This window comes from Chrysochloris asiatica, unplaced genomic scaffold (assembly GCF_000296735.1).
Source record: "Chrysochloris asiatica unplaced genomic scaffold, ChrAsi1.0 scaffold00002, whole genome shotgun sequence".
Taxonomy (NCBI): Eukaryota; Metazoa; Chordata; class Mammalia; order Afrosoricida; family Chrysochloridae; genus Chrysochloris; species Chrysochloris asiatica.
In genome coordinates this window covers 13906044-13919509 of record NW_006408520.1, presented here as the reverse complement: position 1 = coordinate 13919509, position 13466 = coordinate 13906044, and positions in this window count along the sequence as shown.

Below are 13466 nucleotides of genomic sequence, written 5' to 3'. Positions count from 1 at the left end.
AATAATTAAGGAAATTAGTTTTTTTTTATTTAAAATAAGCAGTAAAGGATCACAGTTATGAATTACACCTTTATTTTGGTTTTCTTTTCAAATGCACAAGGCATTTACATCTTTATCTTTTGTGAAGTCAAATGAACAGAAAACCCTGTGTTTGTAAAAGGACAGACCATAAAAATAGGCTTTATTATGAAATCCTGTTTGTTAATTTGTCATTTACAATATACACTCACTATGTTTTCATGGTAAAAATAGAATGAAAACATCATATGCCAATCTACAAATCTGTATTTATAAGTGATGCACTAGATCAAAGAGGATTTGCAATTATGTACATTGCTATAAATATCTTAGAATATTCTGTTCCAAATTGTGACACAAACATAACTCTTAATATAAATATTTTTAGTTCATCATTTTTATAACTTATTCAATGAATTTTAATACTTAAATAGGCAAATTTAAAACACAAATTTCATATTAAACATTTTAAATTAAATGTTACAACCCTTCTTTCCCTACTGTTACTGTTAAATACTTTCAAGTTGATTCCAATTCTGAGCAACCCTGTATAGGGTTTACAAAGAGTGGCTGGTGGGTTTGAATTGCCAACCTTGTGGTAAGTAGTCTGGTGCTAATCCTACAGTACCACACCTAGTTGAACATATTGATGACTCATTTTCCCAGTGTTTTAGAGAAAAATATAATGCCTGAAAATCTACATCTTTAAAACTCAGCTTTAAAATAACTTGGCTTAAGCTATGCAATGTTATTGATTCTTAAACAATTGTCCACTAAAGGGAAGAGTGAATATAATCCACCGAGTCTCTGTGTACATAATGTAGAAACAACCAGTTCAGTTCAAAAATAATAATAATAAAATACAATAAGTACAGCTGTAAAATTATACAATCTTATTAGTTACATTCATAACAATGTTTTTATACATGATTAATTCAAATTTTCACTTTTCCCTAATCTAAGATAATAAAATAGCCTCTTATAATTCCCACAAAATGTTTTAAACTGTTATCACAGTTAGATATTTAACTTGTATGGAATTATTTATGGCCATTGGTAAGAGATAGGGATCTATATGCTTTTCCTCCATATTGATAATCAAAGCTCTTAATTTTAATCAATAAACCAAACTTTAATATTGGTGGCAATGCTGCCATATATATCTGGGTTCCATCCATGCATTGATCTATATCAAGATTGTTCAATACTATCGATTATTTATCTTTCCTAGAACAATGCACACTGTATTTATTGTTTATGAATTTATATTATTTATATTCTTAAAATGAGTATTTATATAGGGTAAGGAGGTCTCCTTATATTGTATTTCTTCTTCAAATTGTTGTATATTTTAGTCCTTTGCACCTTCATATATTTTATAATCATCTTGTGAAGTTCAACTGAGGAAAAAAAAAATACCTGCTAGGATTTTTACTGGAATTTTATCTTATTTCACTAATCAGGTATACATTTTGAAAAAGGAATACACATGTGTGGTGAAGAGTTAGGGGGAATAAAATTTTTAACCACTCTCTTTAATCATTAAAGATTTGACAGGTTTTTTGTGTTTTTTTTTATTTTTTGAGTCACTGTTGGTTAGTTATGCTTCTCTGAAAAACTGAACATTTTAGCTTAAGATTTCAAACTTGACAGGATAAAACAGTTTATGATATCTTCTTTTTAATATATCTTTTCTTTCTTACTGGAACTATGATGCTACTCTTTGCACAGTTAATATTGGTCTGCAACTGTGTTTTTTTATTATTATTATTCCTCAGTCTTGCTATGGGGTATCTCTTTTCTTAGACTTTACAAAAGTTGTGTGTTTGTTTGGCTTTGTGGATCCTCTCTACTTTGTCTTTACTTCTCTCAATTAGTTAAAGTCTGCTCTACTGTTTTTATTTCCTTTATTTCTGCTTGTTTAAGTTATTCTTTTTATAAATCCTTTAAGTTGGATGCAGATCCCTGGTTGACATTGTGGATTAGGCATTGGTCTGCTAACCATTAGATTGAATGGTTCAAAACCACCTAGCTGTTCCATGAAAGATAGGTGCAACTGTCTGTTCCCCTAAAGATTTACAGTATAGGAAACCCTATGTATGGTCACTATGAGTTGGAATTGACTCCATGCCAATAGGCTTAGTTTGTTTTGTTTTAAGTGAGATGCTTAGATTATTAATTTCAATTCAAAGCATTAAAAATCATAGTATGTGGGCATAATAAGATTTGTTCAATGGTTCCAGTACAATCAGGTGAATGATGGTAACAGGGTGCCTTAAATCAGACTTTAAGCAGTCACTGGCCAGAGTGTTACAGCAATTTAGAGGAGGCAGCAGAGGATATTAGGTTTTTGAAACAAATATCAGATAATAATAATAAATATTTGCCTACTCTCCTAAAAAATTTTAGATTGTAATGCTATAATATTCATTTAAAATATGCTCTTATGCCCATTACTATTTTTTTGGTAGAGTCAAGAATTATTTGGAAGTATCTTATATTTTCCAAATACATTTATTTAGTGTCTTAAACGATTCCTAAGTTAAATGCATTTTTAACATAGAAGATAATCTATTTAATAATAATACTTTGATATTTTCTGGGACTTCTTTTATGCCCTAGAAGGGGGCCAATTTTTATAAATTTCCATCATATCTGATAAAACCATACATCCTGAATTACTGGGTGTAGAGCTATATAGGTACCCATTAGGTCACAGTACTAATTGCATTGTTCTAATTTTCTATATCCTTATTAGGTTTTTTATCTGCTTGGTTTATCAAATATTGACAATACTGTGTTAAGATGTTTCTATTATGAACATTCATTTTATTGATTTCTTCTCACAGATCTGATCGTTTTTACTCTCTCTATATATTAAGGTTATGTCTTTAAATGCTTACAAGCACAGAACTTTTATAGCCTTCTGTAGATATTTCTCCTTTTAAAGTTTTGCCTGATATGTAGTTATAAGTGGGTGTATATATACACACATATAGCGGTACCAGATCATTTTAGCTTAGTTTCTGTTTATATATGTATCCTTATACTTTTCACTCTTTTGTGTTTAATACTTTGGTGTATTTTCAGAATAACATAGACATGTGTTTTGTTTATTTGTCTAAACAATATCGATATGCAATTAGACTTACATTTTTGCTACGTTGACATTTATTATGCTTTCTAAATGTGAATTAGTTCTGTCACTTATTTTGTCCTCTTTCTTTCCTTCTTTTCCTTTTCTCCTTTCTTGCTTGTTTTCTTTAATTAATGACGCATTTTACATTCCATTTTCTCTCAAAATATGAAAGTTTCTATCCAGTTAACCCCAACTCATATGTGTCAGAGAAGACAAAATGAAGAGGAATGGTTTCACATTCATCATAAAATAACAGCATTTCTAGGTATTTCTTGAAATACAATACTGTCTGTGATAGGATAATATTCATATGTCTACAAGGAAAACCAGTTAATATGGGTTTCCAGTGGCTGAGTTTTTAGAAGTCAGTCACTAAATCTTTCTTCACTGACATCTCTGGATATAGTCAAACCTCCAATCTCTCAGTTAGTAATGGAAGACATTAAACAATTACAAATTCTGCAAAATGTTATTGCTGATGATTTTATCCTTACTATCTGAGATCTGTTCTGAAAACCTGATTTCCCTTGTTGCCTCCTCTCAATTACAGTAATACTCAGGCCAGTCACACTTAAATCCTGATTCAAGGCACCTTGTTACCATCATCCATCTGATTGTACTGGCACCACTGGACATATCCTGTTGCAGCTCCCTGACTTAGACTACCTATTCATTTATCTCCCAACTCTTTGTCAGTTTGTCATACTGTGGTGCATTGCATATTGCTGTGATGCTAGAATCTAGAAAAGTGGTGTTTTCAAATTCCATGTTAGACAGGTAAACTATCACTCAGTTCACAATAAAAACTTAAACAAACAAACAAACCCACTAAGGTATTAAATGTATTGTTAGTATTTTGTCATGATAAATTTCATGACATCTAAAACAAAACAAAACAGAAGACATCATATTTGGTAAAGTTGAAGGTCATCAAAATAGAGGAACACCTCAGCTAGGTGATTGACAGTTAGCAACAACAGTGGGTTCAAACATAACAACAGTTGTGAGGATGGTGCAGGACTTGGCAATATTTCAGTCTGTGTTATGTCGTTGTTGTTGTTGTTAAGTACCGTTGAGTCGGTTCTGACTCATAGACACTGCACACAGTTTCTGAGGCTGTAAATCTTTACGGGAGCAGAACACCTCTTCTTTCTCCCGTGGAGCTGCTGGTAGTTTCGAACTACTGACCTTGAGGTTGGCAGCTGGACTCATAACCACTACGCTACCAGAGCTCCGTATTCTGTGTTACAGAAGGTCATTATTAGTTGAAACCAACTGGAGGGCATGTAGCAACAACAAAAACAGCATGGCTTGTGTCATTATGATACTAGAATCTATGCCACTAGCAATGTAAATACCAGCAGAGGCACTCATTGTGGACAAGTTTCAGTGGAGTCACCAGATTAAGACATACTACAATGATGGAGAGTCAGACCATACCTAAAATGTTAACCATTGAAAATCATATGAATAGCAGTAAAATATTGTCTGGTAGAGTTCAGAATATGAGCCCCTCAGAATCGAATGCACTCATAATATGACTGGGGAAGAGCTACCTCCTCAAAATACTATTAATCTTAATGATGTGGATGGAGGAAAGCTTTATAGGCCTTCATTTGTTGATGGGGCACAAATTAAAATGAAAAGAAACAGCTGCAAATATCCATTATTAATCAAAATGTAAAACACATGAAGTACAAAGCTAGGAAAAATGGAAGTCATCAAAAATGAAACGTAATGCAAAAGGATGGTATCCTAGGTATTAGTGAGCTGAAATGGACTGGCCATTTTGAATTTGGACATCACATGGTTTATGATGCCAGGAACAACAAATTGAAGAGGAATGGTTTCACATTCATCATAAAATAACAGCATTTCTAGGTCTTTCTTGAAATACAATACTGTTTGTGATAGGATAATATTCATATGTCTACAAGGAAAACCAGTTAATACCACTATCATTAAAATTTATACACCAATCACTAAAGCCATTAATAATGAAATTAAAGAATATAACCAACTTCTTCAGTCTGTAATTGATCAAATTTGTAATCAAGATGCATGAATAATTACTGATAATTGGAATGTAAAAATTTTAAATAAAGATAAAGAATTGGGAGTTAGAACATATGATCTTGATAATAGAAACAATGCTAGTGATCACATGATATCATTTTAGAAGACTTGTCCATTGTAAATACCTGTTTTTCCATAATATAAGTGGTGACTGTCCTTGTGTACCTCACCAGATAAAATACGTAGGAATAAAACTGACTATGGAGATGATGGAGAAGCTCAACAACATGAGACAAAACAAGGTTGGGACCAACTGTATAAGAGATTTTGTGTGTCCTAACAAACTTAAATAGTGTTGCTAATAATGGGAATTCCAGAACACTTCATGGTGCTTATGAGGAACTTGTACATAGACCAAGGGGCAATCGTTCAAATAGAACAAGAGGATACCGATTGGTTTAAAATCAGGAAAGGTTTGCACCTGTTGTATCCTTTCACCACAGTTATTCAATATATGTATGATGAGCAAATAAACTGAGAATCTGAATTATATGAAAAAGAACATAGCATCAGGAATGGAGGAAGATTCATTAATAACCTGCAATATTCATGTGACTCAACCCTGCTTGCTGTAAATGAAAAAGACCTAAAATACTTACTAATTTAGATAAAACAATACCATTTTCAGTGTGTATTACCCCTTAATGTACAGAAAATATCCTCACAACTAGACCAATAAATAACATCATGATAAATGGAGAAAAAAACTGAAATTGCCAAAAATTTCATTTTATTTGGTTCTACAACCAGTGATCATGAAAGCAGCAGTCAAGTAGTCAAATGATGTAATGCATTAAACAAACCTGCTGCAAATGAACTCTTTAAAGTGTTCAAGAACAAAGGTATCACTTTGAGAACAAAGGAACACCTAACTCAAGCCATGGTATTTTCACTTGCCTCATATGCATATAAAAGTTGAACAATGAATAAGGAAGAACAAAGAAGAATAGATCCATTTGAATTATGGTATTGTCACAGAAGATTGAAAATACCGTGGACTGTCAGAAGAACAAACCAATCTTCTTATAAAAAGTACAACGAGAATGCTCCTTAGAAGCAAGAATGGTCTGACTTTATCTATCATGCTTTGACATATTGTCAGGAAAACCAGTCCCTGGAGAAGGACATCATGTTTAGCAAAAAAATCGAAGACCATCAATGAGCTAGATAGACACTGTGTCAGCAACAATGGGCTCAAATAGTGTTGTGTAGGACCAGATAGTGTTTTGTTCTGTTGTGCATGAGTCAGAATTGACTCAACAGCACCTAATAACTACAACACTGTGTGCAGGATCTTTTTTAGAACTGTGGATACACTGATAATAAAAGCTGCCACCATCTGGAATGCCAATTCCCACATCTTAAGCCTTACATGTCATTGTTGTTGTTAGTGCCTTTGAGTCAGTTTCAACTCTTAGCAACCCTGTACAGGTTTCTCCAAGGAGCAACTGGTGGGTTTGAACCACCAACTTTGCAGTCATCGGTTCAGTGCTTATCCTACAGCACCACACCTGGACACCATGGAGCATCAGAAATACATAAACTTTGAAAATGTCCCCTAACTACTGCCGAGTGATGCCTGCTCACCTTATCTCACATTGCACACATACACACATATTCACTCAATAACTTACCCAGCATCAAGGGAAACTGATCCAGCTGCATGATATAATTCTATAAGACTTGTCCGTTGTAAATACATGTTTCTCCTTTGCTAATTCAGTCTCCAGATGATTATATTACAAGGTTCAGCAGAATTTTTCTTACTGTCCCAACTAGGCCTTTTAATATCTTCTAAAAGTCTAGGCACATACATTCAAACATTCTTAAATATGGTCCTAACATAAAGGAGCCCTGGCTGCACAATGATCAACCACAGTAGTAGCAGCACAATTATTGGCATAGGTTCCTTGGGGAAAAGTGCTTTTGTAAGGATTACAGCCTAGAACTATGGGGCAGTTCTACTCTGCCATATGGAGTTGCTATAAGTCAAAATTAACTCCACAGCAGCCAACAAAAACACATAATAAATAAACATATCATATATTAACTAAAAAGTTTGGCTAAGCTACAGTTGGAGTGAAAATTGTGTCTTTGTATCTCAAGCCTAATAATAGCTCTTGAAATCTTGCAGACCTTAGACACTGTGCCTACGTGAAAATGTTCTGTCTTCCTCCCCTCACCATCATCTCCAGTCTCATTCTGTTCTGGCCTCATTCTCTTGGAAACAGAGGGAAAAGAGAAAGTGATAGGCAAGATGGTCACATACAAACTGTTGTTGTTGTTAGGTGCCATAGAGTCAGCACCGACCCATAGCAACCTTATGCACAGCAGAAAGAAACACTGCCCTATCCTGGGTCAACCTCACTACTGTTGCCACGCTTGAGTATATCGATGCTGCCACTTGGCTAATCCATCTCTCTGGGGGTCTTCCTCTTTTTCCAAACATGATATCCTTCTGCAGCGACTGGTCCCTCTGAGAATATGCCCAAAGTATGAGAGACCAAGTTTGGCCATCATAAAAGCTAGAATGATAAAAATTGTGCTTCCTTTGAAATTTTGTCCATTCCTGATACTAAAATGCCCAAGTAAAAATACATATATTTGTTGTTGTTGTTAAGTTGTATTGAGTCAGTTCTGACCCATAGCAACCCTGTATAGGGTTTCCAAAGAGCCGCTGGTGAGTTTGAACCGCTGACCTTTCAGTTCAAAACAACCTTGTGGACTAGTGCTTATCCTACAGTGACAGACCATATATTTATTGTTTTTGTTATTAAGTGCCATGGAGACAGTTGTAACTCCTAGTGACCCCATATAGGGTTTCTGAGGAAGGATTGGTAAGTTTGAACCACTGACTTTGTGGTTTAAATGGCTTTGCAGTCTGGCACATTAACCCGCAGTGCCACACCAGGACTCCATATATTCAGAAGGATGTAAATCTATATTCCCTTAAATCAATCCAATCTAGTGAGAGTACATTTTGGAACATACATGTTGTTATTAGTGTCATCAAGCTGGTTCTGACTCATAGTAACCCTACATAAAGTTGTAATAACCTACCTAGTGGTTAGCCATCCAGTGGTTATCCTACAGTGCCACACCAGGACTCCTTTAACGTATATATAAAACATGTTTACTTTCTTTCTTTCTTTTTTAATTCCTTATCTCATAAGATAAATACAATTATAGTCCCATAAATATATGAGAAAATTGAAAATCAGAAAACAAATATAAATTGGCCAGGATAATACAGACAATAAGAGGGAGAACCAGGGTTTGTGTAGGCGTAATGTCTTGCAATCCTTATTTTCTATTCTCCAATCAACATCCTTTACAATACAGATGGGATTGGGCATTTGGTGAGACCAGAAACATATTCCTGTGTACATTCACAGTACCAATTAAGTCTCCTTTGAGCCTTTAGAAGAAGTTCTGGTGACACAATGGTTAAGCACTCTGGTAATAACTAGAATTTGGGATGTTTAACTCATCCAGCAGTCCCATAGAAGAAAGACCTTGAGATCTGCTTCTGTAAGGATTACAACCATGAAAACCCTATGGGGCAGTTTTAATCTGTCACATGGGATGGTTGTGAGTTGGAATCATCCCTATAACATCCAACAACAGAGTCATTAGAACAGAACACTAAAATACAAGTGTCTGCTGATTCTAAGTCCTGAAGTTATGGAACCACACACACATATGATTATTGTGTGCCAGGACATTATTCCACTGTTTCTTCCCCATTTTTAGCAGCAACCCAAGAACAAGAATATTTCATCCTGTTTCAAATTGTCCCATATCAAGGTCAGTCTCATTCTCTTACCGACATTGTAAATGCATTCTGTGCAGTTTTGAACCGAATAATAACCATCCCATATAGACAAGGTCTGACTTTAGCATTATTGCTTTTTTCCTCTTCATTCCATAACTGTCTTAAATTACTGTTCCTGCCAGCATCAGCAAAGCTGTAACATTTTCAGGGACAAGCCTTTACTGTCTACCACTGCTTCCTACTTTGTAGTCAGTGGCAATTTCAATTCATTTCATTTCTGTGTCACTGTCACTCCAATGTCTATCTTTGACTCGTGTGGTGTCCTAAAGTTCAGAGTTAATGTAGAGCCTTTGCTTTAATAGAAAAATAATAGTCATTGACTTTTTCTTTAACATGAAGAGAGAACCAGTCAACACTAGTGCCAAAATTCAGTGAAATAAAATGATTTCCAAGTGCTAAGGGGCTCTTGACTGTTTATGTGGATTTTTGTGAAACAAAGATTATCATTCTGCCTAGCAAATAAGAACAAAAGATTTTAGGAAATAAACAGATTTGTTTTTTCAATGCCTGGTTTTAGATTTCTGTTTTATCACTGATTGAGTGGATCTGCAACATCAGGTGAAGATCTTAATCTCTCTAAGGATCTCCCTCTCCTCCTCCACTACCTGTGTAAAAAAAATTGAGATACGGGTCTTGCCATTTATTTTTCATTCAGGGATGCTTTAAGTTTGAGTCCAATGGAAAAAAAAAAAAAAAAGTACAAATTGTTGCTGCTGACAATGGACCTGATCTTGTATTGAGCTAAAATGAACAAAATGCTCTCTGGAGAAACGAGAAAGGTTCACCTATGTGAGTTAAATGAATTCCTCCAAGACTCTAGGGAACAGTGAGATTGCTATATGGTATACTGATGCCCCAAAGAGTTTATTATCTTCAGCCTGTGTGTGGATAACTTGCCCTGACTTGATATAGAAGCCAGTCAATAATAATGTCTTTTTGGATTTACAGAGAAAAATTGGATAATATGTCTAATACTTTATTTTTATTTCAGTATCAATAAGTATCTTATACCAGAGGCATAGGAGAAGGAGTGGCTAGTTCTTAGAGCCAATATCTGCCCCCACCCTGGCCTAGGTTTGTGGGAAGACAGTACCTGAGTTGGCTCTTAAAACTGAAAGTAAATGATGAGAAGGAGAAAAGTAGAAAGGACAATATTTGCATTTCCCCATCCTCAGTTATCTAGCCCTAGCATCCTCTCTCTGTAAAGTAGATACACTGAAAAGAAGAAAATAGCAGAGGCCTATGGGGAAGGTGTCCAACTAAGGTAGAGGATTTACAAAATTATAATTATTTCTGGACAACTGTTACAGTTCCTGCTAATAAACCATGAAAGAGATGAGCCATATGACTTGTGGTCTTTACACTCTGTGGCACTCCAGTCACTGAGGCAGAACTGAATGAATCAATCCATATTAGAAATTGGGACTTTCCTGGAAAAATCTAGCTGTATGTCCCTTTACCTCTGACCTGTATCTGAGAAGGAAAACTCATTAGAAGGAAAACTCACCAGCTTCTACCTCTATTTTTTGCAGCAAACATAATAACCAAATAATTATATCATGCTGAGGATAGGTCAGGCATTTTTCCAAGCACTTGGCAAATAGTAAATTAGTAAGTGGTAGGATGACTAAGACTTGCCTGAGTCTCCAAGATCGTCCATTCTCTATCTAATCTGTAAGAAAATAGCTTTTCCTTTTCAGACTCCATATTTTTCACAGTAAAAATGAAATTTTAAGAAAAGCAATATGACTTTTTTTTTCCACCTGTAATCATATAGATGTTATTTTGTTGTTTGTTCTCCAGAGGAAAACTTAACCTTTACTGATATATAATGCAATTGTAGATTTTCTACTTCCTATCACTTATTTTCTACTTCCTATCACTTACATAAGGAACTCTGGTAGCGTAGTGGTTACGAATCGGGCTGTGAACCGCAAGGTCAGCAGTTCTAAACTACCAGCTGCTCCGCGGGAGAAAGATGAGGCTTTCTACTCCCGTAAAGATTTACACCCTCAGAAACCCTGTACAGGGTCTCTATGGGTCAGAACTGACTCGACAGCACTTAACAACAACAACAACATCACTTATTTTAGAAGTGGTGCTGGTTATGTGCTGTGGAGTCGATTCCAACTCATAGTGACCAGTACAGGGTTTCTGAGGTTGTAAATCTTTATGGAAGCAGAAAGCCTCATCTTTCTACCATGGAACAGCTGGTAGTTTCAAACTCCTGCGCTTGTGGTTAGCAGCCCAATTCATAACCGTATGCTACCAGAGCTCCTTATAAAATTGATGTAGTCACCCTTTTTTGTTAAGTGGGTTCCAACTCATAGTGATCCTGTATAGGGTTTCCAAGGAGTGACTAGTGGGTTTGAACTGCCAACCTTGTGGTTAGCAGTACAGTGCTTACTCCACAGCACCACACCAGGACTCTGCCATTACAAAGTGGTGGGAATATGTTATGCTATGAGAAACACTCACCTTAAAGAGATTTAACATGTTTTTATTAGTTTATGGTCTTACATATAATGAAAAAGAAAAATCCAGCAACTATTGAACACTTGAAAATTTTATTCCTTTTCTATCAGCAATACTCTACACTAAAAGTAAACAAGTATGAATAGTAGTTAGGATTAATCAGAACATTTTTGACAACATAACATAAAACTCTAACTGAAGTTATTTAAATAATAAATGAAGAAAAGTAATTATATCATTTAACAAAAGTTTGGCAGTATGCCATCCTGTATCTGATTTATTCAGCAATTCTACAATGTTAGGTTTTTCAGAATTTTCTTGGTTTTCCCTCATGGTCATAAGATGGCTGCATTGGCTCCCAAGTATAACATCCTTACACAGCAACATTCAAAGGTAAGAAGCACAAGTTTTAATTAGATCACCCCTATTTAACAGCAAGAAAAGCCTCCTGGGGTGCAACTAGGTAGTCGTTTACATTTAATAGGCTAAGGTTATTACCATATGCTGAGGTCTTTTACTGATATGGAAAAGAAAATAAATTATTATTATTGTCTTCAACATTCACCCTTCTATGGTTTGTAAGTGACCAATGAAACACTGAGTACTCAATATGTTGAATAAAATTGGCTTACATAAGAAATGTCCACACCTGTCAATCAGTCCTACTGTGGTAGTTTGCACATTACTGTCATGCTAGAAGCAATGCCACTGGTGTTTCAAATAACAACAGGGTTTCTATGGTGAACAGGTTTCAGAGGCGCTTCCAGACAACAACAGCCTAGAATACACAGCCTATTTCTGAGGAATTATCCCCATAAATCTTAGTAGCAAAATTGTTAAATATAGTCCCAGAAGATGAGCCTCTCAGGTTGGAAGTCACTCAGAATCTGACTGAGGAATAGCTGCCTCTTCAAAGTAGAGTCAACCTTAATAAGCAAAGTATTCAGAACATTTACTTGCTGATGGGGCACAACTAAAAACAAGAAATAGCTACAAATATCTGTTAATAATCAGAATGGAGAAGTAGGAATTATAGATCTAGGACACATTGAAAGTCATCAAAAATAAAATGGAATGTATGAAGATTGAAATCCTAGGCATCAATGAGCTAAAATCTACATGTATTGCCAATTTTAAATCTGAAAAATCATTTGGTTTACTATACTAGGAATGATAAATTGAAGAGGAATGATATAGCATTCATCGCCAAAAAAAGGAAAAAAACATTTAAAGATCTATGCTGAAATCCTCTCTTAGATAAGATAATATCTACATGCTTCCAAGGAAATTATTCAAATTTACACACCAACCATGGAAGCCAATGATGAAGAAACAGAAGAATTCTACTAATTTTTTTAAGTCTGAAATTGATCAAAAATGCAATCAAGATACAATGATAAATGCTAGTGATTATAATGTGGAAGTTGTATACAAAGAGTTACTAAAAAACATGGCATTGGTAATAGAAATCATGCTGGAGGTCACATGGTAGAATTTTTCAAAATAAAATCCATTAAAAATACATTTTTTCAACAACATAAAGGTGATTATGTTGTTCAACAACATAAAAGTGATTATGGACCTCACTAGATGAAATACACAGGTACCAATTGACTATATCTATACAAAAAAAAAAAAAAAGACGGTGTTTGAAAAGCTCAATATTATTAACCAAACAAGGCCAGGGGCATACTGTAGAACAGACCAACTGAACTCTTATGCAAGTTCAGGCTGAAGCTAAAGAAAATTAAAATAAATCTACAAAAGCTAAAATAAGACTTTGCGTATACCCCACCTGAATTTAGAGACCGTCCCAAGAACAGATTTGACTACTTACTGAAGACCAAGGGAGATGGAAGAAGATATCAAGAATATCATACATGAAGAAAACAAGGAATAGCCAGAAATATCACCATAGAAAAC